This window comes from Mobula hypostoma, chromosome 5, assembly GCF_963921235.1.
Source record: "Mobula hypostoma chromosome 5, sMobHyp1.1, whole genome shotgun sequence".
NCBI classification, from domain to species: domain Eukaryota; kingdom Metazoa; phylum Chordata; class Chondrichthyes; order Myliobatiformes; family Myliobatidae; genus Mobula; species Mobula hypostoma.
In genome coordinates, this window is record NC_086101.1 from 16281540 (window position 1) to 16308911 (window position 27372).

At 47.3% G+C, this 27372-nt stretch overlaps 1 protein-coding gene across 4 annotated transcripts in view; it reads right to left on the reverse strand.

Moving 5' to 3' along the window:
- The window catches only part of LOC134346638 (discoidin domain-containing receptor 2-like), a 146443-nt gene extending 119282 nt beyond the window's left edge, over positions 1-27161 (reverse strand). The window contains exon 1 of one of the 4 annotated variants that reach the window (XM_063048106.1): positions 26869-27161. The gene's annotated coding sequence lies outside the window, so the exon portion shown is untranslated. Of the gene's footprint in view, positions 1-8108; positions 8128-8619; positions 8642-26868 lie in introns of those variants that run through there. The other 3 variants (XM_063048117.1, XM_063048112.1, XM_063048115.1) reach the window with 3 other exon arrangements.
- Between the last annotated feature and the right edge of the window lie 211 nt (positions 27162-27372).

Consider the following 27372-nt stretch of genomic DNA (forward strand, 5'->3'; position numbering starts at 1 on the left):
TCATAGAGCCAGGATCCCACATTCCTACCTCACCCATTGCCCGCAGTGACCTTTCACCTTCCCCTAACCCTCGCTTATCAAGAATCTATCTTCCTTTGTCTTAAAAATATTCAAAGTTTTTGTTATGACTGCCCTTTAAAGAAGAAGTAGTCTCTCTCTCAGCAGTGTAGGATACTGAGAGGTGATTTAATAGAGGTGTATAAAATCCTGAGAGGCGTAAATAAGGTCTGTTTTCCAGGGCTGGAGAACCAAGAACTAGATGGTATAGATTTAAGGTGAGAGAAGAAAGACTTAAAAGGAACCCGAGGGACAACTTTTGTGTACAAAGATCTTATCTAAGTTCAAGTTTAAGTTTAATTGTCATTCAATCATCAGAATCATGTTTAATATCATTGGCACATGAATACCTATGAATAAAGACAAACAAAACAGTGTTTCTCTTGGGCCATGATGCAAAACACATTACCAACAGTCACACACAGCACAAGGCACATATAAGATAACAGTAAAATACAGTCATAGAACGATATATAGTCCAAGACCCTGAGTCCGTGAATGTCGCAGCAGTCTCCAGCAGAAAACAATGTGGCTTGTCTTCTGCCAAGTGAACACTCGGGGGCAGCACAGACTCCGATGCCTCTCTCCTGGGCGCGCGCGCACACACACACACACACACACACACACACACACACGGAAAAAGCTGGTGGATGAAGTGGTTGAGGCACGTATGATAACAGCTTTGAAAGGACTGGGACTGGTATATAGGTAAGAAAGGGTTGAAATGGTTATGGGCCAAATACTGATCAATGAGACTTGCTTGGATGGGGGATCTTGGTCGGTGTAGACCAGTGGAGCCAAAGGGCCTGACTCCATGCTGTATGACTGTGCATTCCAAGGAATCACGGTCCTCTGGGAGAGAACACAAGAGATCCTGCTGATGCTGGAAATCCAGAACAACACACACAAAATGCCTAGGGAACTCAGCAGGACAGGCAGCATCAATGAAGAGGAATAAAAAGTCAACGTTCCGCTTCATCAGGACTGGAAAGGAAAGGGGAGTAAGCAGGTAGGGGAGGAGGAGAAAGAGCTGACAGGTAATAAGCGAGACCAGGTGAGGGGGAAGGTGGATGGGTAGGAGAGGAGGGGTGATGCTGGGAGGTGATAGGTGAGGAAAACAATGGTTGTTTGTCAGTCTTGCTAAGTGCAGTCTTTAATTGATTCTATTGCGCTTATTTGTACATTTGTGAATGCCCGTAAGGAAATGAATTTCAAGTTAGAATATGGTAACATGCATGGACTTGGATAATAGATTTAATTTTGAACTTTGAGAGTCTGGGTGAACACGTAGGAAACCTACAGCACAATACAAGCCCTTTGGTCCACAAAGCTGTGCCGAACATGTCCTAACCTTAGAAATTACCAAGGGTTACCTATAGGCCTCTATTATTCTGAGCTCCATTTACCTGTCCAGCAGTGTCTTAAAAGACCCTATTGTGTCCGCCTCCACCACCGTTGCCGGCAGCCCATCCCACGCACTCACTACACTCTGCGTAAAAAACTTACCCCTAACATCTCCTCTGTACCTACTTCCAAGCACCTTAAAACTGTGCCCTCTCATGCTAGCCACTTCAGCCCTGGGAAGAGGCCTCTGACTATCCACATGATTACTGCCTCTCATCATCTTATACACCTTTATCAGGTCACCACTCATCCTCTGTTGCTCCAAGGAGAAAAGGCCGAGTTTACTCAACCTGTTCTCATAAGGTATGCTCCCCAATCCAGACAACATCTCCACATCCTTCCTGTAGTGAGGCGACCGGAACTGAGCACAGTACTCCAAGTGGGGTCTGACCAGAGTCCTATATACCTGCAACATTACCTCTCCGCTCCTAAACTCAATCCCATGATTGATGAAGGCCAATGCACCGTATGCCTTCTTAACCATAGAGTCAACCTGCACAGCATCCTTGAGTGTCCAATGGACTCGGACCCTACGATCCCTTTGCTCCTACACACTGCCAAGAGTCTTACCATTAATGCTATATTCTGCCATCATATTTGACCTATCAAAATGAACCACCTCTCACTTATCTAGGTTTTACTCCATCTGCCACTTCTCAGCCCAGTTTTGCATCCTATCAATGTCCCACTGTAACCTCTGACAGCCCTCCACACTATCCACAACACACCCAACCTTTGTGTCATCAGCAAATTTACTAACCCATCCCACCACTTCCTCATCCAGGTCATTTATAAAAATCACAAAGAGTAGGGGTCCCAGAACAGATCCCTGTGGTACACCACTGGTCACCGGCCTCCATGCAGAATATGACCCGTCTACAACCACTCTTTGCCTTCTGTGGGCAAGCCAGTTCTGGATCCACAAAGCAATGTCCTCTTGGATCCCATGCCTCCTTACTTTCTCAATAAGACTGGCATGGGTTACCTTGTCAAATGCCTTGCTGAAATCGATATGCACATGTACTGCTCTACCTTCATCAATGTGTCTAGTCACATTCTCAAAAAATTCAGTCAGGCTCCTGACATAGTCATGAACAGCAGAGATCACCGTGGGTGGGGGTGGGGGTGGGGGGCAGAGGGTGGGAGTCTCACTGAACTGCCTTTGAAGAGAAGATTTAAGCTTCAGGATAGACATATGTATTCTGGCTTCTTCCTTCCTAGTCCCGATGAAGGGTCTCTGCCAGAAATGTTGACTGCTTATTCCGCTCCGTCGATGCCGCCTGACCGACTGAGTTCCTCCAGCATTTTGTGTTTTTCTCTGTGAGAGAACCTCGCCCTATGTCTTAGGTAAAGTGGGGACCCCTTGGGATTTTGAACAGTTGCATCCTCTCCCACGAAGTGTGTGTGTGTGTGTCTGGGGTGGGGGGAGGTAAACGTCTTGTCTTCACCCGTTCTACGGGGTCTGATATATTTTAATTGCGACTCTTCCGAACTCCACTACCAGAAGCTCAGCCCTGTACAACTGGCCGTTCCCGCAGTCGATCCATGCGAGTCTCTGAACCGCTTCCAGCGTGCTGGCGACCCTCCCCGAGGGATGGGACGAGCAGGGGGGTTGGAAGTCCAGCGGGGAGTTACAGAGACAGTGGGGTACCTTCTCCCTACCCCCACTCCCACTCCCAAAGCCCGTACAAGCGGGAAAACCTGCCGAGTGATTTCCACTGCTGGGAACCATCGGGGTGCCTTCCACACTTTCCGGGAGAAGCGGGTGTTCGGAGCAGAGCAGATGACCAGATTTACGAGCATAACGCTCTGTCTGGCCAATTCGATAGCAATCAATGTGGAGACGCCCGGGAATATTGGTGAATCAGCAGCTATTCTAGATGCAATCAGGGCCTCGAGGAACAGACTGCATTGATTTCCCGGACCGGCCTTCGGGGACGCCGGGGTTACTCGACAGCATCGTCAAGGACTAATGTGGAATTGATGCGCGGCTCCACGTTAACCCCTTCCTCGCCGGAGAGCCAGCCGGGAATCTCGGGATATTCTTGTTCCCACGGGCGTGGACCGGGACGGGTTCGAGGGAAAGGCCGCCACCATCGACCGAGACCGGAAGCCTGTAGGAAGTGAGTAGCCCAGGAAGGGACGTGTGGGGATTAAAGGTGTCCGAACAGTCTCAGCCGCTCTCACGTAAAGTGGTGGCAGGGTAGGGTCGGGAGGGGAAAAGGGGAAAATGGGATTTACCACCACATCCTCTCCCATAGGTTCTACCGGAATTTCCCTACTATCATAGTGGGATCTTGCTGGGCACGTAAGGCCTGACGGAATTCCCACAGAAGTAAAGCGGGTTGGGGTGGGGTGGGGTGGGGTAGGGTAGGGTAGGGTAGGGAGGGAGAATAGGGTGGAGTGAGAGAGGAGACGGAGATAGAATAGTATGGGGTGGGGTAGGGTAGGGTAGGAGGAATTGGATGGCATAGGGTAGGGAGGGGAGGAAGTGAGAATATGGGACGGGAGAAAAGGGTGGGGTAGGGAGGGAAAATAGGGTGAGGTAGGGGAGGACGGGAGAATCGCTTGGGGTAGGGTGTGATAGGGGAGGGAGGGTGAAGTGAGTGGCATAGGTTAGGGAGGGAGAATAGGGTGGGGAGAGAAAATGGGGGTTTGAGGGTAGGGTGGGTTTAGGAAGGGGAGTGTGGAGTGGCATGGGCAGGGAGAAGGTAGTAGGAGAGGGGTATGAAATAGAGGGCTCTGGGCAGAATGGAGGAAGTAGCAGAGGAGTGGTATGGGGATTAAGTGGGATTGGGAAAGGGTGCAGATTGGAGGAGTCTTGGGTGAAACAAAGTGTGCAGGGAATGGAGGGGATAGGTTTAAGCGGAGGGGTGTGAAGGGTAGTGGAGGGGAGGAGAGGGCAACTGAGGGTCTTGCTCTCTCTGTGGATAGAGAGGGAAGGAGAGGAGTTGTGGAGGCATGAGAACAAAGGGATGTGTGAAGGGGAGGGGAGAGGATGGGAATTGGGGGGATAACAGGTGGAGGAGGAGGAAGAGAGAGGACTGCAGTGGGTTGGAGGGTTATGGAGGGAAAGACCAAGCTTCTCTTCTGCAAATATCTACCAACAATTCCAAATTTTTCCTGATCATTCCATGATTAACCGCAAGCCATTGCTTATTAGAGAGAGGATTCCCAGTCCTTCCCAATCCCCAGCATCAGCACCTCATTTACGACCAGGGCCTTGCAAAAACAAGCACGCAACAACCGATCTAACTTTCCGAGTTAACACACAAATGTACAAATTAGGAGCCATTCGGCCCATCAAACCTGCCCCAGCCACTGAAGAGAAGAACCTGGCTCCTCTGACTGTAACCTCAACTCCACATCCCTTGTTAACCCACAAACCTCTAACCTCCATCCTGACCAAGGATTGATCTCCTAAGTGTTTTCCGGCACTCAACTTCCCTTTAAGGAAGAGAGCTCCGAAGATTCAAGACACATGAGATTCTGCAGATACTGGATATTTTGAGCAATGCACAAAAGGTGCTAGAGAAAGTCTGCAGGTCAGGTAGCTTCTTCAAGAAGAATAAACAGTCAATGTAAAATGTCCTGATGAGGTGTCTCAATCCAAAGCCTTGACTGTTTCCATCTCTACATAGATGCTGCCTGACCTGCTCAGTTCCTCCACCATTTATTGTGTATTGTTCCAAAGATTCAAGCCACTTCAAAAGAGTTAGTTTCACCACATCTCTATCTTAACTGGGCAATCCTTGAGTTCAAACAGCGACACCCCTCCCCAACCAATTCCAAACTATCCCACAAGAGCAACAGCCTCTTGATGCCCACCCTGTCAAGACCCTCAAGATCTGAGATGTTTTAATCAGGTCACTTTTCATTTTTCTAAATCCCATAAGATCACAAAACTAGGCCATTTGGCCCATCAGGTCTGCTTCACCATTCCATCATGGTTGATTTATTATTCCTCTCAACCAGATTCTCCTGCCTTCTCCCCGTAACCTTTGACACAAATAAACCTATATGAAGCAACAAAGTTAATGACATATGCCAGTGATATTTAACCTGATTCTGACCTCAGTAATCAAGAACTTATCAATGTCCACTTTAAATATGTGCAATGACTTGGTCTTCCCAGCTGTCTGTGGCAAAGAATTCCACAGATTCACCACCTTATGGCTAAAGAAATTCCTCATCTCCATCCTAAAGGGACGTCCTTCTATTCTGAGGCTGTGCCCTCTGGTCCTCGACTCCCCCACTATTGGAAGCATCCTCTCCACATCCACTCCATTCAGGCCTTTCAATATTCAGTAGGTTTCAAGAGATTCCCCCCCTCCCCATTCAAGTAAGCACAGACCCTCAGCCATCAAATGCCCCTCATAAATTCCAAGCCCTATAAGTAGGCTGTTTGGCCCATCAAGTCTGCTCTGCCACTTCATCATGGCTAGTTCATTTCCCTCTCTGCCCCAATCTCCCCATATTCATTTACGTCCTAACTAACCAAGAATCTATCAACCGTTGTCTTAAATGTACCTAATGACTATGCATCCACAACCATCTGCAGCAACAAATTACACAGCTTCGCTATTCTCTGGCAAAAGAATTCTTCCTCATCTCCGTTCTAAATAGACACCCCTCTATTCTGAGGCTGAGTCCTCTAGTGTTACACTCCCCATGATAGGAAACATCCTCTCCACACCCACTTGATCCAGGCCTTTCAACATTTGATAGGTTTCAGTGACATCCCCATCATTCTTCTGAATTCCAGTGAGTACAGGCCCAGAGCCATTAAACACTCTTCATATTATAAGCCTCTTAATCCTGGAATCCTTATTGTGAACCTCCTTTGAACCTTCTCCAACGTCAGCACACCGTTCCTTAGATAAGGGGCCCAGATCTGCTCACAATACTCCAAGTGAGGCCTCACCTGTGACTTATAAAGCCTCAACATTACATCCTTGCTTTTATATTCTAGTTCTCACAAAAAGAAATGCTAACATTCCATTTTCCTTACTCACCACAGACTCAACCTGCAAATTAACTTTCAGGGAATCCTGTACGAGGACTCCCAAATCCCTTTGTGCCTCAGATCTTTGAATTTTCTCTACATTTAGAAAATATTCCACACTTTTATTTCTTCTACCAAAGTGCATGGCTACACATTCCCTGACGATGCATTCCATCTGCCATTTCTTTGCCCATTCTCCTAATCTGTCTTCAGTCCTCCTGTAGCCTGTCTGCTTCCTCAACACTACCTGCCCCTCCACCTTTCTTCATATCGTCCACAGATTTGGCCACAAAGCCCTCAATCACATCATCCGAATTATGACAAATAACACAAAAAGATATGGTCCCAGCACAGACCCCTAGGCAGCCAGTCAGAAAATGCTCTCTTTATTCACACACTTTCCCTCCTGCCAATCAGCCAGTGCGCTATCCATGCTAGAATCTTTCCTGTAATACCATGGACTCTTAATTTGTTAAGCAGCCTCATTTGTGAGATCTTGTCAAAGACCTTCAGAAATTCCAAGTACAGTACACGCCATCTGTCCTTTGCCTATCCTGCTTGTTATTTCTTAAAAGAATTCCAACAGATTTGTCAGGGAAGATTTTTCCTTAAGGAAACCATACTGACTTTGGTCTATTTTATCATTTACCTTCAAGTACCTCAAAACCACATCCCTCACAATCGACTCCAGCATCTTCCCAATCACTGAGGTCAGACTAACTGGCCTATAATTTATTTTCTTTCTTCTGCCTGTCTCTCTTCTTGAAGAGTGGAGTAACACTTACAATTTTCCAGTACTCCGGAACCATGCTAAAATCTACTGATTCTTCAAAGATCATTATTAATGATTCCATAATGTTTTCAGCCGCCTTTTTCAGAAGCCTAGGTTGTACATCATCTGGTCCAGGTGATTTATCTACTTTCAGACCTTTCAGTTTTCCAAGCACCTTCTCCCTAGTAATGGCAACTCCACTCACTTTTGCCCCCTGACACTCTCAAACTGCCGGTATACTGTTAGTTCCTTCCACAGTGCAAAAGTCCTGTCCTTCCTTTCCTTTTAAGCCCAACTTCCCATTCTAGGTATCAAGTGAACCTTCTCTGGACTGTTTCCAGCGCATTTGATAAATTCCGCCTGGAGACCAACACTGTACACAGTAGAAAGCAGGATCTCCCAGTGGCTACACATTTTAATTCCACATCCCAGTCCCATTCTGATATGTCTATCTACGGCCTCCTCTACTGTAAAGATGAAGCCACATTCAGGTTGGAGGAACAACACCTTATATTCCGTCTGGGTAGCCTCCAACCTGATGGCATGAACATTGACTTCTCAAACTTCCGCTAATGCCCCACCTCCCCCTCGTACTCCATCCGTTATTTATTTATATACACACATTCTTTCTCTCTCTCTCCTTTTTCTGCCCCTGTCCCTCTGACTATACCCTTTGCTCATCCTCTGGGTTTGTTTGTTTTTTTTTCCCCCTCCCCGTTTTCCTTCTCCCTGGGCCTCCCGTCCCATGATCCTCTCATATCCCTTTTGCCGATCACCTGTCCAGCTCTTGGCTCCATCCCTCCCCCTCCTGTCTTCTCCTATCATTTTGGATCTCCCCCTCCCCCTCCCACTTTCAAATCCCTTACTCACTCTTCTTTCAGTTAGTCCTGACGAAGGGTCTCGGCCCGAAACGTCGACTGTACCTCTTCCTAGAGATGCTGCCTGGCCTGCTGCGTTCACCAGCAACTTTGATGTGTGTGGCTTGAATTTCCAGCCTCTGCAGAATTCCTCATGTTACTGTACACAGTACTTTACCATTATCGAGGCAGTGCCCCGAGAAGGTGGCATCCATCATTAAGGACACTTGGCATCTGGGACGTGCCCTCTCCTTATTACTGCCATCAGGGAAGAGGCACAGAAGCCTGACGACCCACACTTAATGAATCAGGAACAGTTTCTTCCCCGTTGCCATCAAGTTTCTAAATGGTCTATGAACACTACTTTGCTCTTCCTCTACTTAGTTTTGTTACCTGTAGTAATTTTTAAGTCTTGCTGCAAAACAATAAATATCACGCCATACATCAGTGGTAATAACCCTCATTCTGATTGTGATGTGGACACAACCCAGTGCCTTATATAAATAAGGAATAGTCTTCCTTACCTTTGCATTCAACTTCCCATGCAGCACATGGTAACGTTCTGATTGTTTTCCTACTTGCGAATTCATTTGCTAGTTATTAATGGGATTCCAAGAAAAGTCAAAATGCAGCTCTGGCAATGGTTAATGTTTCTGTCTCTTCTCAGCAGCTGCTCTGGTTAATCTTACTGGGGCCTGTCAGTAACACATTCCTCATTTAGCACTGCCCCCTGTGGTAAATTTAACCCTCGGTGTTTGGGACAGAGGGAGGGGTGGGCGGGGGGAGACGGCATGAGAGAGATAATTAGAGGTGGGACAGGGAATGAGTTGATTCAGAACATGTAACATCAGTGGTGGGGAGGGCGCTGGGAGTTGTGTTCTATTTTTACTGAGTTCAGGAGCCTTAGATCCTGCATCACCATGTTCAGGGACAGTTATGACCCTAACTCGGAACTGATTCCACAACCTACAGATTCACTTTCAAGGGCTCCACAACTCGCGTTCTCTGTATTGTGTATTGCATTCATACTTCGGCAATAAATATACTTTGAATCTTTGCACAAATTATCTTCATTTCTTTATTTTCCTGTAAACGTGTGCAAGAAAATGAATCTCTAAGTAGTATTTGGTAATGCTGATAATAAATTTTACTTTGACCCTGAGTTTAGTTAGTTTGGGAGTCAAAGTTAGGAAGTAACAAACTGAGAGTGGGGCCCATTTTCTTCACTTTAACATGAGAGACGAGGGGGCAGATGTAACCATGGTGTTTTTGAAGGTGAATTGATTGGCCAGTGGTGTGGGGAGAGAGAGATCTCCTTTTGTGCTGGGACACTGACCTTCATCTTAGTTAGAGGACATTGTGAGCACACAAGTGTTGGCACAGGCAGTGGAAGAAATCTCCCACCCATAAAAGCTGGCTGTGGTTGCCAATAAAGTGAATTAAAGAGCTGTTTTGAGACCATTATAAAAGACAGGGACTGAAGCCAATTTGCTGCATGTGTGAAGGATGGGGAGAGGAGGAGAATTGGAAAGGGCCAAGGAGGAATTTCAGTGGCATCTTCCTGCCTTTCTTAAAGGTTTGATCCTGACCTCCTTCGCTTTCTTTGTGAGGTGCGGGCATCCATCATTACAGACCATCAGCATCCCTCTTCTCACTCCTAACATCGGGCAGGAGGTACAGGAGCCTCGGGTCCCACACCACCAGGCTCAGGAACAGTTATTATCCTACAATTATCAGGCTGCTGAACTGGTGTGGACAACTTCACACGCCACAACTCTGAACTGATTCCACAACCGACACACTCACTCTCAAGGACTCTACAACTCACGTTCTCAGTGTTAAATTTTTGATTTGCACACTTTGTCTTCTTTTGCACATTGGCTGTTTGCCATCTTCATGTATGCATAGTATAGTTTTTCATAAATTCTATTGTATTTCTTTTATTCTTGTAAATGCCTACAAGAAAATGAATCTCAAGGTAGAATATGGTAACATATACCACATACTTAGATAATCAATTTTCTTTGAAATTTGAAATGTAAGTGTGTGGGTACCCCCTTCAATCATTCCTCCCGTTTCCTTGCACATACCAAAGGCTTGTGGGCTGCTGAGTTCATCATCTATTGCAAATTGCCCCTAGTGAGGAGTCAAATCTGGGGTGAGTTGATGGGATTGTGGGGAGAATGGGTTATGAGGAAAACCAGTGGGGGAGCAGAGTCCGCATTGACATGATGGACTGAATGGCCTCTTTCCTCATCATAAGGAAACATGGTCATGTGGTGACAGCCCCAAAGTGCATTCACGAGGCAGTGACCGAGACAGACACAGGATCAGACTACCACCGTGCAACTTCGGCCACCAACAGGGTCTACCCCCCCCCACCCCCCCACAATCTAACAACTACCTTCCTCCCCTCAGTTTTTCCCTGTCAACTACCTCCCTTCCTCACTTCCCCCTGACATCTACCTCCCTCCCTCAGCTTCCCTCTGACAACTACCTCCCTCCCCCCAGCTTCCCCCCGCCTCACCCTTTGGAAACTTCGTTCTGTAAAAGCCTACATTCTGGCTATCTTTGGAAGCAGCCAATAAGGTGGGGGTGCAGCTAACACTCCAGTTTATACACAGGTGCAACCTATACACTGGTGCGAATTATATGCTGGAGAGTACATCAAATGAATTAGCCTTGGTATAATCTAAATCCTATTTGCCAGTCAGTGTCTGAGTTTACATGTTGCCTCCATAGGAAATCAATGAATCATGAAACATAACAAATTGTACCAAAAATGCACTGGGGGAAGGGGGGAATTAAATGTTTTTAAAGTCCAGGAGATGTGGTCTGCTGAAAGCCAAGCCATCAGGAGTTGGGCAATGGGATGGGTTAATGGTGCTGAGGGTTGGGGGTTAGACTGGTGGGTGATTTATGCACTAGATTTTATGGTAGATGACTCACATGGGGTCTCGGAGGGGAGTGGACTGGAGAGGGGTGTAGGAATTGATGGGCACCCTCCTTGGGTGCACATCGTACGTATATACATATTTTATATATATATAAATATTCAGATATAATATTCAGAGAGACAGCAAGGTTACAGACCCAACAAGCTCGCACCAGCCAAGTACACCCTTGTGACCAGTTAACCTTCTAACCATAAGTCTTTGGAATTTGGGAGGACACCAGAGCATCCGGAGGAAACCCATGTGGTTACAGGGAGAATGTACAACCTCCTTGCAGACTGCGGCCGATGCTGAAATAGTGTTAGGCCGACTGCTACGCTACAGTTCCTTTGGGAACGCACCATCCCAGCTTGCATGCTGTGGATCCGGTTGAACCAGAACGCTGAGGCGACCGGGAGACGGCAACAAGATTCCCGGCTTGCCTCCTGAAATGAAAAGTACCCCCCCCCCCACCCCGGCCTGGAAAATCCCAGGAATTCTTTTAAAAATGACCAATGCTAAAGAGGTATTTTCTCCTTTGGTGATAACCTCCGAAGGACAAGCAGGAGGGCAAAGTCCAACAGGATAAAGCAACTCCAGGAAGCTCTTGGTAGCAACAGCTCATCCTAGTAACAGCTGCCCTTTTATACGGCCCAGCTAACGGGTTAACTTGTTCACCAGCTCTTTCTGGGATCGTGCTGTGCAGGCTTCAGAAGCCACATTACACGGTGGGTGACTGAATGTGGAACAGCCTGGGACTGCAGATGTTCGGGTCAGTCCCTTGCAGCATTAGTGGAACCAAGCCGTTTTAGTGCCAGGGTGAGTCAGGCACAGAGCCATCAGAAACTCTGTCGCCTGTCCCGACAGAAATAGAAATGATCCCATTCAGCGTCCTCCTACAGGTCATAAACAGATTCCCATCTCACCCCCCCTCCCACTGACTAGCCCCAGCGCTGGAGATCACCACACTGAGGGAACTTAATCTACGTCTTTCGAGCTCGGTGGTGGGAAGCGGGAATCTGGAGACGACAGGCTGCAGGTTAGGATGAGATCCACGCAGAGGTCTGATCTCAGCAGAGAATCACCCGTCAAGCCAATAGATCTTCCTCCCACCTGATAGACCCCTCTGTGCCTTCCTCCCTGTGTGTGTGTGTGTGTGTGTGTGTGTGTGTCTGGCTCTCTGTCTGCCTGTCTAAGCATGGATGTCTCTGAAGTGTGATTTGTGAATATCTGCCTGTCTGTATTTATTTGTGTCCATTTTTGCATCTGTGTGTGAAAGAGGCAGTAGTTTTGTGCGTTTGTTTCCATAAGTGAGGCAACATCAGAGCGTCATACAGAACAGAAACATTCCCTTCGGCCCATTGTGTCAATGCTAACCATTTTGCCTATCCACACTACTGTCATTTGTCCATTTGAGGGTTTCACCTTAATTCTCTAAATATCTCTTAAACATAGTGATTGTATCTGGCTTTGCCACCCCCTCTGGCAGTGTCTTCCAGATAGCAACTCCTTTCTGAGTAAAACATGGTTCCCCCGCCCCCAAAATCCCTTTGAAGCTCCTTCCTTACATCTTAAATCTGCAGGTTTGATTCCCCTACCATAGGGAAAGAAGATTATGACCACCTACCCTATATATACCTCTTATAATTTCAGAGCACTCCTTCATTCCAGGGAGAGCAAGCCCAGGCTATCTGATCTCTCCCCGTAACGAGAGTCCTATAATCCAGACTATATCTCGGTGAGTCTCTTCTGCACCCTCTCCAGTGCAATCACATCCTCACTATAGTTTGGTGCCCTGAAACTCACACAGTACTCCGAGTATGGTCTAACCAGTGCTTTGTAAAGTTGTGATGGGGGTGCATGTTTGGTTTTCTGTGTGTGCATTATCTATGGGCATTTTTAGAGTTTATTTGCGGGTGCACACGTGTTAGTTACAATGTGTGTAAGGGACTGTGTATGCCATTCAGGGATTTCAATGAAAGAGTGTGTGTTAGAGTGTGCCAAAATTTGTTTTTTATTTATCTAGCGATACTGTACAGAGTAGCTCCTTCCAGCCCTTCTAGCCACACCGCCCCAGCGACTCCCTACAACCCCAATTACCCCTAACCTAATCTTGGGATGATTTACAATGACCAATTAACCTACCCTGTATGGTTTTGGACTTTGGGAGGAAACTGGAACAGCTGGGGAAAACCCAAGCATCCCACCAGGAGGACATGCAGAGACTCCTTACACAGTATGCCAGAAATGAACTCTGAACTCCGACGTCCCAAGCTGAAATAGTGCTGCGCTGACCGCTACACTACCGTGGTGCCCAAATGGGTGTGTATGTGTGCACGTGGTGGAGGCTGAGCATGTGCTTTGATTAGGCTGTGGTGTGAGTGTGCGAGAGGGAAAGAGAGCGTGTCAGGGTGTGTGTTTGTGGTGGGGTGGACTACAATCTCTCCGTGTCACACTCACGGTGTGGAGAGAGAGGAGCACTCTGGTGCCCGGCCTCCCAACCTACCCGTCTCCAGCTCCTCCCGCAGCTCTGGGCACTGCTCTCACTGCCGTGGTTGAGCTTTTCCCTGAGAAGTTGATCGGCCTTCTTGGTTGGGTTCCCAGCACCTGCCGAGCTCCAAGGCCGGGGTGGCGGGGGAGGCTTGCAATAAACAGATGAAGAGAATTACTCCCCCGCTCCATTCCCAGGAATCACTGGCTCCAGCACAGTAGCAGAAAATCGGCAAGATTGCAAAGCAAATTGGAGGATTAGTGAGAGAGGGCCAGCCGAGGTTTGCTCCCCTGGAACAGAAGGAACCTGATCCTCGCTGCTTTCTCAGCGCCGTCTCGCGAGAGGCCCTTCAGCCCTGCGACCCTTGCTTCCTTCCCACTTCTGCTGCCCTTCTCTCCCAGTAACATCATGCAAGGGAACAGCAATGGAGGGTGGAGGATGTGGACATTGGGGAAGAAAGCTGCAGCCGTTCTGAGGTACAGTGGAAAGATTGTCTTGCATTTTGTTCATAGACTAATTCATTGGGGTACTCGGGGGTAGTACAAGGTAAAGCAATAACAGAATGCAGAGTAACATGTAGCAGCTACAGAGGAAGTGCAGTGCAAACAGACAGTAAGGTGCAAGACATTGTAGATTGCACGATGAGGTAGATTGTGAGGTCAAGAATCCATCTCGTTGTACGATGGAACAATTAGCCTCATGACAGCAGGGCAGAAGCTGTCCTTGTGCCTGCTGGCACTTGCTTTCAGGCTTTTGTATGGAAGGGGGAGAAGGGAGAATGGCAGGGGTGTGTCGGGTCTTTGATTATGCTGTTTGCTTTGTCAAGGCTGTGAGAAGGCAAGAGTCCATTGCGGGGAGGCTGGTCCCTGTGATGTGTGAGCTGTGTTTCTTACAGTCACAAGCGGAGCAGTTGCTATACCAAGCCATGGCACATCCAGGTAGGCTGCTTACTATGGTGCATTGATAAAGGTTGGTAAGGGTTGGCTTGACGGAGATGTGCCCGGTTTCCTTAGCCTCCTGAGGAAGTCAGTGGTGTCAGGGTTGCCGTGTACTAAGTCCCTAATCCCCAACTTTACCACTGCCAGGTTATAGATAATGGGCAAATACTGGGTGTGGCTGTGATGGTGACCCTAGCTGACCACACCAGGCCACCCCACCTCCAGCGGGTGCCAGATCACTTCTTTCCCTCGGCAGGCTCACTGGGTTCGAATCCCACCCCAGTGCAGAAAAATGCAGAGTGCAATTCTGCACATACCTGCCAACTCTTACCAATTTCTGTCCATGCACCATAGCAAGCATTCTATCTGGATGCATAGTGGCTTGGTATGGTAACTGCTCTGCATGTGACCACAAGAAACTGCGGAGAGTTGTGGATCCGCTCAGCATGTCACAGCAACCAGCCTCCCCTCCATGGACTCTGTCTAGACTTTTTGCTGCAAAACCAAATACCCCACCCTCTCTGGACGTTCTCTCTTCTATCCTCTTCCATTGGGCAGAACATACAGAAGTCTGAAGACACACCCCAGCAGGTTCAAGGATTGCTTCTATCCCATTAATATCAACCTCTTGTATGACAAGATGGATTCTTGGCCTCATAATCTACCCTGCTATGATCTTGCACTTTATCATGTACCTGCAATTCACTTTTTGGCAGCTTTTACACTTCATTCTGCATTGTTATTGTTTTACCTTGTTCTAGTTCAAGTTCAAGTACAAATTTAATTGCCATTCAGCCATACGTGAATACAGCCAAATGAAAGTGTTATTCCAGAGCCAAGGTGCAAAAGACAGTACCAACAGTCACACATAGCACAAGGCACGTACAGCACATATAAGATGCCAGTAAAGTACAGTCACACAATAAAGTTATAGTCCAATTCCCAGAGTCAAGGAAAGCTACAGCAGTCTGCAATCAAACACAACAGAGCTTGACTTCTGCTGAGCAAACACTAGAGAGCAGCACCAATGCCAGCAGCATGGATGCCACACCACACCAGCTCTGTTGCCTTTCTCCAGGGTAGCTGCAAATAGGTAAACGCAGCAGCTTGAGGCCTAGTCCATACTACACTGAGACCACATAGCTCCCCGCTGTTCGCCAATAAACCAGTGAACCTGACTTGCAGCATTCCACATTACCATTGGCCAACAGAGCCTTGCAATCACACTGTTAGATTACACACTGTCTTTCTGTACCGACTCCAATGCCTCTCTTTCATAGGCAGTAGCACAGTCCTCAACACGTCCAGCTCCCTCAGTTTCTCTGGCAACGAGCCACTCGCTGATGGGGTAGACCTGCAGTATTTTAAGTTCTTGATGTCCAGCAATTGAGAAAAAAATTAAACAGGCAATAACACCTTTGGGTGGTCCCGTAGAAGGGGCTGTGTCTGAGTGAACTGCCATCTTACTGGAAGTCAATGCATTGTGCTTTGATCTGTATGAGCGGTATGCAAGACAAGCTTTCACTGTATCTTAGAAGATGCAGCAACAATAAACCAATAACTATTCTCCCTCAAACCCCTGAATTCTCAGGTTTATATGTAACAAAAGTAAACCAAAAGTACTACTGAGCAGAGTGCAGCCCAGTCAGTCCAGTTGGAGTGAAACCCTGAGCTGCCAATCTAACTACCTCACTATACCTTTCTCTCTCTCCCACCCTGTCTCCCCCTTCCACTTTTCCCCCCTCTCTTAACCCCCTCCCCACTCTTGGAGGATGATTTAGCACTCTTGTTTTTAATGCTCCAAACATGGGAAAAAGATTCTGGCTATCTTCCCGATCTATGTCTCTTGTAATTTTGCATACTTCCATCAGTCTCCTCTCAGCCTGCTTTTCTCGAGGGAAAACAAGCCCAGTCTGTCTAGTCTCTCTCCAAAACTAAGGTCCTCTGACAAGGGCTACAAATCTGCATTCTCTTTTTTCAGCGGCATCCTGGTGAACTTCGTGCTGCATGGTCACGCCCTCTCTGTAGCTTTGGTCAGACTCCACTTGGAGGATTGAGCTCCGTTTCCAAGAACTGGCATTGGAGAGGGTTTACGAGCACGATCCTGGGGATGAATGGTTAACGCACGAGGAGCTCCGAGGCTGTGTTCTGTCCCTGGGTTTTAGAAGAATTCGGGGGAACTCATTGAAACCTATCAAATATTGAAAGGCTTAGTTAGAGTGGATCTTGAGAGGAATTTTCCAATAGTGGGAGGTTTTAGATCACAGGGCACAAGCTCAGAGTAGGACATCCATTTAGAACAGAGATGAGAAGGAATTTCTTGGACCTAAGGAGAATGGAATTCATTACCACAAATGGCTGTGATGACCAAGTCACTGGGTATATTTAAAGCAGAAGTTGATAGTTTCTTGATTAGTAAAGATGTCAAAGGTTATGGGGAGAAGACAGGATAATGGATTGAAGAATGAAAATGGATCAACTATGAAGGAATGGCTGTGTAGACTTGATGGGCTGAGTGGCCTAATTCTGCTCCTATGTCTCATGGTTCTATGGTGATGACCGGAACTGCAGATCCTCGGTTGAGTTGTGGTTGATCCATGGCTTTCCAGGCCTGGCAGTCCATTTTATTTATTTTCATTGAGAGATACAGCACAGTAACAACTTTGCCATGGACAGTCCTGAGCCTGGCTGTGAAAGGAAGAGGGATGGGCATGCGGCTACCAGCCCCGTCCCGTAACAACCCAGAGCTACGGAAATGCTAACATGAAGCTCCGAAGACCTCATCCCTGGGAGAGGAAGGGTACACCAAGAAGATGTGCTACACCTGGGGTCAACTTGACTGACTGGCCCAGGACAGAGCTGCACTTGGCGGCCTAAGCCCCAGTAGGGGTGATGGACTTTAGAGAAGAGAGGCAGCACTGTAACAGGCGCTTCCTGCCCAGCAAGCCCTGTCTGCCCAGCTGGATCCCTGCGACCAATTATCCTACTAGCCCATATGCCTTTGGGGTGTGGGAGGAAGGCAGAGCACAGAGGGGAAACCCACATGGCCCAGGAGGACGTACAAACTCCACACAGACAGTGGCAGATCTAAACCCAACCTGCTGCTTCTGCTAACTACTACACTAAAGTTCTGCTCCGAATCGGCTGCCTATCACTGACATCCCATCCTCTCCTGTGTGCCATTCTTCCTTTGACTTTCCCCAGTCTCTATCTCAGTGCCATACCTGGGATCTAGCTGTGCAAAACCTGCCTTTCGGTTTAAACGTTGGGCCCAAGCTAACTTGGTCGACACCTTGCCTGTCAGACACCCTGAGAGTATTCAATGGAGGGATTCCATGGAAACCTCTTCGTACCATTTGTGAGCCTCAGAGACCTCTGCTGGCAGACAGCAGCCCCCACCCCCCCCCACACAGGAGCAAAGTTCAGGGGTCGGACAACTGCAGGCAAATCTCACCGTGCAGAAACCCAGACCTGAGGGCTGACAGACGGCAATTCAGTTGTGTCTTCCACCCTTGTCCTTCACGGCAGTGGGCATGGGGAAATGGTTTAGAAGGTGCTGACAGAGTATCAAGGACCTGCAGTGTATTTTATAGCCTCAGTGATACAGAAAGCGAGACATCATCATCTCCACCACTCAGGCCACACCATCTTCTCACAGCTACCATCGGGCAGGAAGTACAGAAGCCTGAAGTCCCACACCACCAGGTTCAGGAACAGCTACCTACCCTCAACTATTCAGTTCTCTAACCAACCAGCACACCATAATCACTACATACAGTACAGCAACAGTATGACCACTGTGATCACTTTGCACTGCGACAGACTTTTTTGTCAACCCTTTCACTTCTTTCACTAAAGTGCATGACCATACACTACAAAACACTGTATTCCATCTTCCACTTCTTTGTCCATTCTTCTAATCTGTCTGTCCTTCTGAAGCCTCTCTACTTCCACAAAACTACCTGGCCCTCCACCTATCTTTGTATCATCTGCAAACTTTGAAACAAAGCCATCGATTCCATCATCCAAGTCATTAACATATAGCGTAAAACGAATCGGTCCCAACACAGACCCCTGTGGAACAGTTCTAGTCGCCGGCAGCCAAACAGAAAAGGCTCCCTTTATTCCTACTCTTTGCCAACTGCCAGTCAACCACTGCTTTATCCATGCTAGAATCTTTCCTGTAATACCTTGGGCTCGTAGCTTGTTAAGCAGTTTCACATGTGGCACCTTGTCAAAGGCCATCTGAAAATCCAAATGCACATCAGCTGATTCTCCTTTGTCTATCCTGCTTACTATTTCTTCAAGGAATTCCAACAGATTTGTCAGGCAAGAATTTTTCTTGAGGAAACCCTGCTGACTATGGCCTATTTTAGTATGTGCCTCCAAGTACCCCAAAACCATATCCTTAATAACTGACTCCAACATCTTCCCAACCACTGAGGTCAGACTATCCTATAATTTCCTTTATTCTGCCTCTCTCCCTTCTTGAAGAGTGGTATGACATTTGCAATTTTTTAGTCTTCCAGAACCACTCCGGAATCTAGTGATTCTTGAAAGATCATTACTAATGGCTCCACAATCTCTTCAACCACTTCTTTCAGAATCCTGGTGTGTACACCATCTGGTCCAGGTGACTTATCTACCTTCAGGCCTTTCGGTTTCCCAAGAACCTTCTCCCTAGTCATGGTAACTTCCCACACTTCATGACCCCGACACCTGGAACTTCCTCCATACTGCTTGAGTCTTCCACACTGATGAAAAATACTTATTCAGTTCGTCTGCCATTTCATTTTCCCCCATTACTACCTCTCCAGCATTGATATCCACTCTTGCCTCTCTTTTACACTTTATGTATCTGAAGAAACTGCTGGTAAATCTAATATTTTTCTGTTCTAGGTGTGATCTTTCTTCTCAGAATTGTGTGTAATTTACATTTAATTTATGTGTTTTAGAGAATGCTGTTTGTATGACGCTATGTGTCTGATTTTTTTTTATATTGCACTGTGTGTACTTGTGCATGTGCAATAATCTCCACTTTGACTTTGTCAGGACCTGGGCAAGAGGCTCGGCAACCTGATGTCCCTCATCATCAGGTTCACCAACAGCTACTTCCCTTCAACCATTTGGTCCTTGAACCAACCTGCACAACCCTAGTCACTACCTCAGTATACTAACAATGTGACTGCTTTGCCCTACAGCAGGTTTCCTTTTCGTTCTAATTGTTTTCTTCCTTGTAAAAAATGGTGAAAAGTTCATCTTTAATTTCTGCTTTTTTTTGGTGAACGTTCATCACATCACAGGTAAAGCCTTCCTCACCACTGAACGCATCCGCACAAAACGCTGTCGTGGGAAAGCAGCTTCTGACATCAGGACTCCCACCACCCAAGTCATGCTCTCTTCATGCTGCTTCCATCAAAAAAGAGGTACAGGAGCCTCAGAACCCACGCTACCAGGTTCAGGAACAGTTATTACCTTTCAACCATCAGGGTGTTGAACCAGAGGGGATAATTCCACTCAATTTCACTTGCCCCACCACAGAGATGTTTCCACAACCTGTGGACTCACTTTCAGGGACTCTTCATCTCGTGTTCTTGATGTCTATTTATTATTATTATTTCTTCATTTTTGTATTGACACAGTTTGTTTTCTTTTGTACACTGGTTGAATGCCCAAATTGGTGCAGTCGTTCATTGCTTCAGTTATGGGTACTATTCTATGGACTTATTGAGTATACCCACAAGAAAATGAATCTCAGAGTTGTATATGGTGACATATATGTACTTTAATAAATAAATTTACTTTGAACTTTATTACATCCGCCCTGGTAGACAGAGCTATATTATATCCTGTATACACAGCTCTGTCACATCAGCCCCCGATTTCAGAATATCACACTATCTCCAGTATTGTGGGCTCTGTAACATTATCCACCCCCACCCCCCTCCACCGTATAAAGAGTGACTTGGCCGAATACCCAGCAATGACACTAGAAGTTTGTGAGTTTAATCTGAACATTGAATACTGCTGTGTGAGCCTGTGATGTTGCTGCAAGCAAGTTTTTCATTGCACCTGTGCATACGCGTGCCTATGGCAATAAACTCAACTTTGATTAATAATAATAATAATTTTTGAACATCTGCAGGCATTCTGACCTCTGCAAGGGACTGGCAGCTGTTGGTGGACCTCGAAGGGCAGCTGAAGTTCCCCAACCATATCGCAGCCACCACCCTGCGACCAGACATTGTCCTAGTGTCTGAGTCTACTAAGCAAGTGGTGCTGCTGGAGCGGACAGTCCCATGTGAAGATAGCTTGGAGGAGGCCTTTGAAAGGAAGCTCTCCAAGTACGCAGGACTGGTCAGCAACTGTCAGCAGGCTGGATGGAGAGCGAGGTGTCTCCCAGTGGAGGTTGGTTGTAGGGGATTCATAGCCCATTCTTTAGTTAGAGCTTTCAGCATTTTGGGCATCGAGGGAGAGAGGAAGAGGAGAGCCATCCGCAGTACCACCGATGCGGCAGAGAGGGCCTCAAGATGGCTGTGGCTCAAAAGAGGGGAGCCATGGAGTCATAAGTAGCTAGCCATCTGGACACAAGCTGGGGTCTGATCAGCCCCGGCTGGGTCACCTGGAGGAGGTTGTATGATGTTGAAAGACCCGAAACACCCGACGATTCCAGGAACATCACTGAAGATGTGTCCAGAAGCATCAATAGATGTATGTACACAGTAACGTGTTCCATTTATTTTAATCTGTCACTGTTATAAGTAATTACTACAGGTAAATAAGCAACAGGACTCATCCTTTTTCCTTAAAAAATCCGTAACTATTGTAACTAGTTCATTAATCAATGATAATCTCTGCTCAAAATTACCATGGCAATCAAAAGAATTTTTTTAATAAGATTACTGCCGATTTTGGCAAACACTATGAATGGTTCACTACCCTTTGTCTACCTTTTCTGTATCTCATAATCTTAAAAACCTCCATCAGATCTCCTTTCAGCCTCTGATGCTATAGGAAGGCACAGCAATTTTTTTCCTCACAGCTCAGTGTTGACCCCTGGACGTTGAAGAAGGGGGAACAGAAGATGAATACTGTACCAGAGAGTACATGGTTAGACTCTCTCTTGCCAGAGTTTGTGCTTGTTTGACACTTACAACACTGACCATCTGCTTATCACCAGCATCTGACTTCCCAGCACATCCAAATCTGCATTCCTCTGGAGATACGCCACTGGACTGCTGCCTCGCTCACTCACTCGTGTCAGATCCCCGCTATGCACCCATTGTTAACACCACAACCTGTCCCTTTAATGTCTTCAGGCAGCTGTCGACCATTTGCCTGACCGCATCCATGACATCACCCTGTTCCCACTCTGTGTTCGGGGCTCGGTTACGTAATCTCGACCCATCCTGTGCTCAGTATACACTCAGAGGACACTTTGCTAGCTACCACCTGTACCCGATAAAGTGACCACTGAGTGTACTGTACATTCGTGCTCTTCTGCTGCAGAAGAGAGGGAAAACTCTGATTTCAAACCTCCGCTGCCTTCCTGCCATACTCACTCATGGGAGAGGCTTCGGGAGTAAACCCTAAGGACAAATCCGGAGCAGGAGTCCCTAAGGCAGTCCGACATTGCCTTCAACCTCGTTCTGGCAACTCCTATGACGTCGCTGGTGCCAAGCTGTATTGGCCCTTGCCCCTCCCTTGGACAACATTGGTGTCGTGGATAGGAGAGACTTGCTGCATGGGCAACTGCCGGTCTTCCATACAACCTTGCCCAGGCCTGCACCCTGGAGATTCCAGGCACAGATCCATGGTCTCGCGAGACTAGCGGATGCCACCACATCTGCTGCTGTAAGCCATCCACTGCAGCTGTGCATTTAGAATCGCTCTTCTGCACTCCGCTGTTGCAATGCGTGGTTATTTGAGTTACTGTCACCTTCCTGGCTATTCAACTCTAAGGGAGAAGCATTTTTGCTCACAAAACCACTGGCACTGGATTTTTTTTCCCCGCACCATTCTCTCTAAACTTTAGAACTGTTGTGCATGAAAATCGCAGGAGGTCAGCCGTTTCCAAGGTACTCAAAACACCCTGTCTGGCACCAACAATCCTTCCATGGTCAGAGTCAGTTAGACCACATTACTTCCCCATTCTAGTGTTGAGTCTGAGCAACAAACTGAACCTCCTGACCACGCCTTCATACTTTTATGCATTGAGTTGCTGCCTCGTGATTGGCTGATTAAATATTTGCATTAAGGGCAAGTGTACAGATGTACCATCCTCTGTACAAAGCATCTGATACATCATTGTGTACAGTCAGGGGTCCAGCATACCACCCTCTGTATACAGAGTCTGATCCATCACTACCTGTGCTTTTGGCCACTGTTACATCCCCCTCTGTGTTCCGGGCTCCATTATGTTGCCATCTGTGTTCAAGCTTCTCTACGTTCCTCCTCTGTGCTCAAGGGTCTATTGCATTACCCCCTTTATACAGGGTTCCATTACATCCTATATACAAGGCTCTACACTCAACACTGTGCACAAGGCTCTGTTACTTGATACACTGTACACTGGGCTATATTACTCAGCCCCTGTACATGGGCCTCCATTATATCCTATATATGAAGCTTCATAACATCTCCCCTTGTCCAAAGGGCTCTGTTGCATTCCATACACAGGATTCTATTCCTGTGACAACTAAAACTTCGTTAAACTTCTACAGGTGTGTCGTGGAGAACATATTGACTGGCTGCATCATTCCCTGGTAAGGGAACACCAATATCTCAAGTGGAAAATCCTACAAAAAGTAGTGGATATGGCTCAGTCAAACATGGGTAAAGCCCTCCCCACCACTGAGCACATCTGTATGATGCGTTGTCATAGGAAAGCTGTATCCTACATCGGAGACCTCCACCAACCAGGTCATACTCTCTTCTCACTGCTGCCATCAGGAAGAAGGTACTGGAGCCTCAGGACCCACACTACCAGGTTCAGGAACAGATATTAACCATCAGGCTCTTTATCCAAAGGGGATAACTTCACTTGCCCCATCATTGAAATGCTCTCACAACCAATGGATTCACTTTCAAGGACTCTGCATTGCATGTTCTCAATATTTATTGCTTATTTATTAGTATTTCTTTCCTTTTCCACTTACACAGTTCGTTGCCTCTGCACACTGGTTGAATGCCAAGTTGGTGCGGTCTTTCATTGATTCTGTTATGGTTATTATTCTATTATGGATTTATTGAGTATGCCCACAAGAAAATGTATCTTAGGGTTGAATATGGTGACATATATGTACTTTGATAATAAATTTACTTAGAATTTTATTACATCAGTCCTTGTAAATAGGGTGTATTATGTTCTATATACTCGGCTCTGTCACATCAGCCCTTGATTTCAGGATGCTACATTATCCCTGTATTATGGACTGTTTCACATTACTGCCCACCGGTATAAAGGGTAACTTGGCTGAACTCTCAGCAATGATCCCAGAGATTTGTGACTCTCAAATCCCAGTCTTTGGCACTGAGGTTGTTGGCACTCTGCTGTACACCAGGGGAAGGGTTGACAGAATCTTAAACTCTCACAAGTCATGTTCCTACACCGTCCCACCTTGGTGAACAGAAGTCCACACCTCGAGATGTCTGTTCTCTTGCTGTGCCCCTAGGAATGTCTCCTCCAACAACCCTGTCCCCTTTCAGTGCTGAATCCTGAGGTTCTGAAACATCTCTCCCACTGGATTCATCCACCTGGAAGACTCACAAAACCAGGCTCAAGGGTCCTCTATCATTGGCACCTCCATCCCCAATCCCCAAACCATGTTTTGTTTGAGAACTACGTTCTTCGCTCCAGTAAAGTTATGTGGCATGTTTGTGGTGTTACATGGACTTCTCCTCGAAAAAATCTGACTGGGAAAAGAGTCCGGGAAACACAAGTTAACCATTACTGTCACTACAACAATGGGGTTAAGAGCATGACACAACAGTCTCAGTGCGCCTACGACAATACAGCACCGCTGTCCCTGAGACCGGGGTCAAGCACCGGATGTCTGAGGACTGAAGGAGCCTGGACTGGGAGTGGTGGCTTGTCTGTGTGTGTGAGTGGGTGGGAAAGGGGCTTGTTTTGTTGCCCTCGTCGTCACTTGAGTTCCTCCGCTGAACATTGTAGACGTGCTATGTTGGCGCTGGAATATGTGGCAACACTTGGGGGCCACCTCTGGCACATCCTTAGGTTGTGTTGGTTGTTGATGCCCTCATGTCAGCCACCCCACAGAGTGTTAAACGGCCAGCTACATCATGGTCGACGCTCAGCTGGAGGGCCGAAGAAGCGCTATAAGGATCAGATGAAGAATGCTTTAAGAAAGTGCAAGATCAGACCCGAGGACCTGGAGGGGGTTGCTGCTGACCGTACCATGTGGCGACAGCTGTGTAGGGACAAGGTTCATATTCTGGAGATGGAAAGAAGAACCAGAAGACAGCAGAAGAGAGCCAGGAGAAATGCAGCCATGGTTGCCACCGCTACCATCACCACGACTACATATAGTGTAGAAGTTATGGTATGGCAATTGTCCTGTATTGGACCGCAAAGCACTCCAGTGTGTGGTGAAAACTGCCCAGCGGATTATCAGCACCCAATTGCTCACCATTGCAAACATCTACCATAAACGCTGCCTGGGCAGGACGAAAAATATTATCAAGTATGCTTTTCACCCTAACCATGGACTTTTTAACTCTCCTCCCATCCGGTAGGTGCTACAGGAGCCTCCGCTCCCACACTGGCAGGCACAGGAAGAGCTCCTTCCCTGAGGCTGTGACACTGCTGAACCTCACATCACAGCGCTAAGCAGTATTGCACCCGTATTGTACTGTCTCAGTACTTTTATATTTGTGTGCTGTAGCACTTTTTTTATTCGCAGTTATTTTGTAAATAACACTATTCTTTGCATTTCTGGTCAGATGCTAAATGCATTTCATTGGCTTTGTATCTGTACTCGGCACAATGACAATAAATCTAATCTAATATACAAGTTCCACCCGCAACAGAGCTTGTGGGTCCAGGTTAGGACTGTATAGTCATCAAACATCTCACCGTTGAAGGAGTGGACATCGTCATCGGACTTCGATGGACAACCGAAGAAGAAGACACTAATCCCATTGTCTTCTCCCCACATTCCCCCAATGTCACCCCCACCCCCAGATACTACCCCTCATCTATACACCACGGGCAAGTTAAAACAATGAATTAACCAACTAACCTGCATGTCTTTGGGATGTGGGAGGTAACTGGATCACCTGGGGAAAACTCACCAGGCACTGGGAGAACGTGCAGACTCCACACAGACAGGAGAACCTAGCTCTCCGGAGCTGTGAGGAAGTGACCCTTCTATTGGTCAACCCTGCCTCCTCTCGTCCAATGAGAGGAGGGTGAGGTCCACCTCACTACTTCTGCTACAATACCCCTCCTCCATCGTTCAACAATAGCGATCTCTCTCACCGGAATCAGACTCAGAATCAGATTTATATCACCGACAAATGTGATGCAATTTATTGTTTTGCAGCAGCAGGACAATGCAAGACTTAAAAAGCTGTAAATTACAATACGAACTTTATTTTTAAAAAAGGAGATAAATTAGGGGAGATTTACTCAAGAGAGGGCAAAATATGGAAATCGGCTGACATCCAACTGCTGGTATGAGATGGTCAGTGAGTCAAAGATCTGGAATAGGGGCTGGGTAGAATTGACACCAGTTCGAAGTCCTAAGAGAAAATGAAAAAGATAATATTTCTGGATGACCCTCCCGGCAAGAGAAAATATGGGTGATTTGGGGATATTTCAGCTCCTGCACGTTTTCCGATCTGCTAGGGGTCAGGGGAAGTGGATGCAACACCAGTTTAAGGATATCTGTTAAACATATGTTGAGGGAATATTAGTAATAAATGGATCGGTTTTTTGTGAAGGACTGGTGTGAAGGAAAAGCCTTCTGCAAAGTGAAATTTTGGGGAAGACTAGGGGCCATGGTTGTAAGGTCAAATGTGTAGGGGTGATGCACCCTAACCCCTCTCCCTTTCCCCACAATATAGTAGACTAAAGTGATTAACAGGATGGCTACTGGCGGGCCGAAGGGCCTCATCCCCACCTTTGGCGCCTACCAAAGTTTGCCTAGTGTAACGGTTTCCTTCTGTCCACACAACAGAGCGGGTTGCAAATTGTTCCGAGTATGTTGAGTAAGGTGAGAGTGTTGCGGGGGCGGGGGTGGAGGGTAGCGGGCGAAATTAAGGGGTCTGCGTAGGCTCGATGGGCCGAAGTGCATCTGTCTCTGTAAACAGGGGTCCCAGGTTCTAGGCACAACCCAAGGACAAGCACCCTGACAACAAGCTGAGACACAATAACGCGGACACACTGACCTCCGGCAGCCGGCTCTGCGGGCGAGAGCAAGGGTTGGTAGCAGTGGGTCACGATCCCTCATCCCCAGCTGAGTGGACGCCAGCAAGCACTCGCCACCTCCATGGACACTTCTCTCTCTCTCTGGCTGCCCGGACAGTGATCGAACTTTCAGACCGCAGAGGGGAGTGAGCTAGACGCTGTGTTGTACCCGAGTCCCAAACCCGCGCTGTCGCCGTCTGATCCGCCTCTCCTTTGTGTCTGCCTCCGCGGTTTCGCACCGACTGGAAGCTCCGCAGTGCTCTCGCTGCTTGCATGACATTGCTACGGACCTCCCCGTCGCCACAACCTTGCCCTCCCCCACCCCCGCCCTCAATTACCACTCTCTCTGTCCCCTCCCACACCCTCATTAAGACGCCTCCATCAATCAGCCTAGATGATGGGCTCAGCGCCAACCTGTTAAAACTGGCGGCTCGGTCGGGGTAAAAATAACACAGTCCCCTCGGCGATTATTTCTGTGCGTGGAC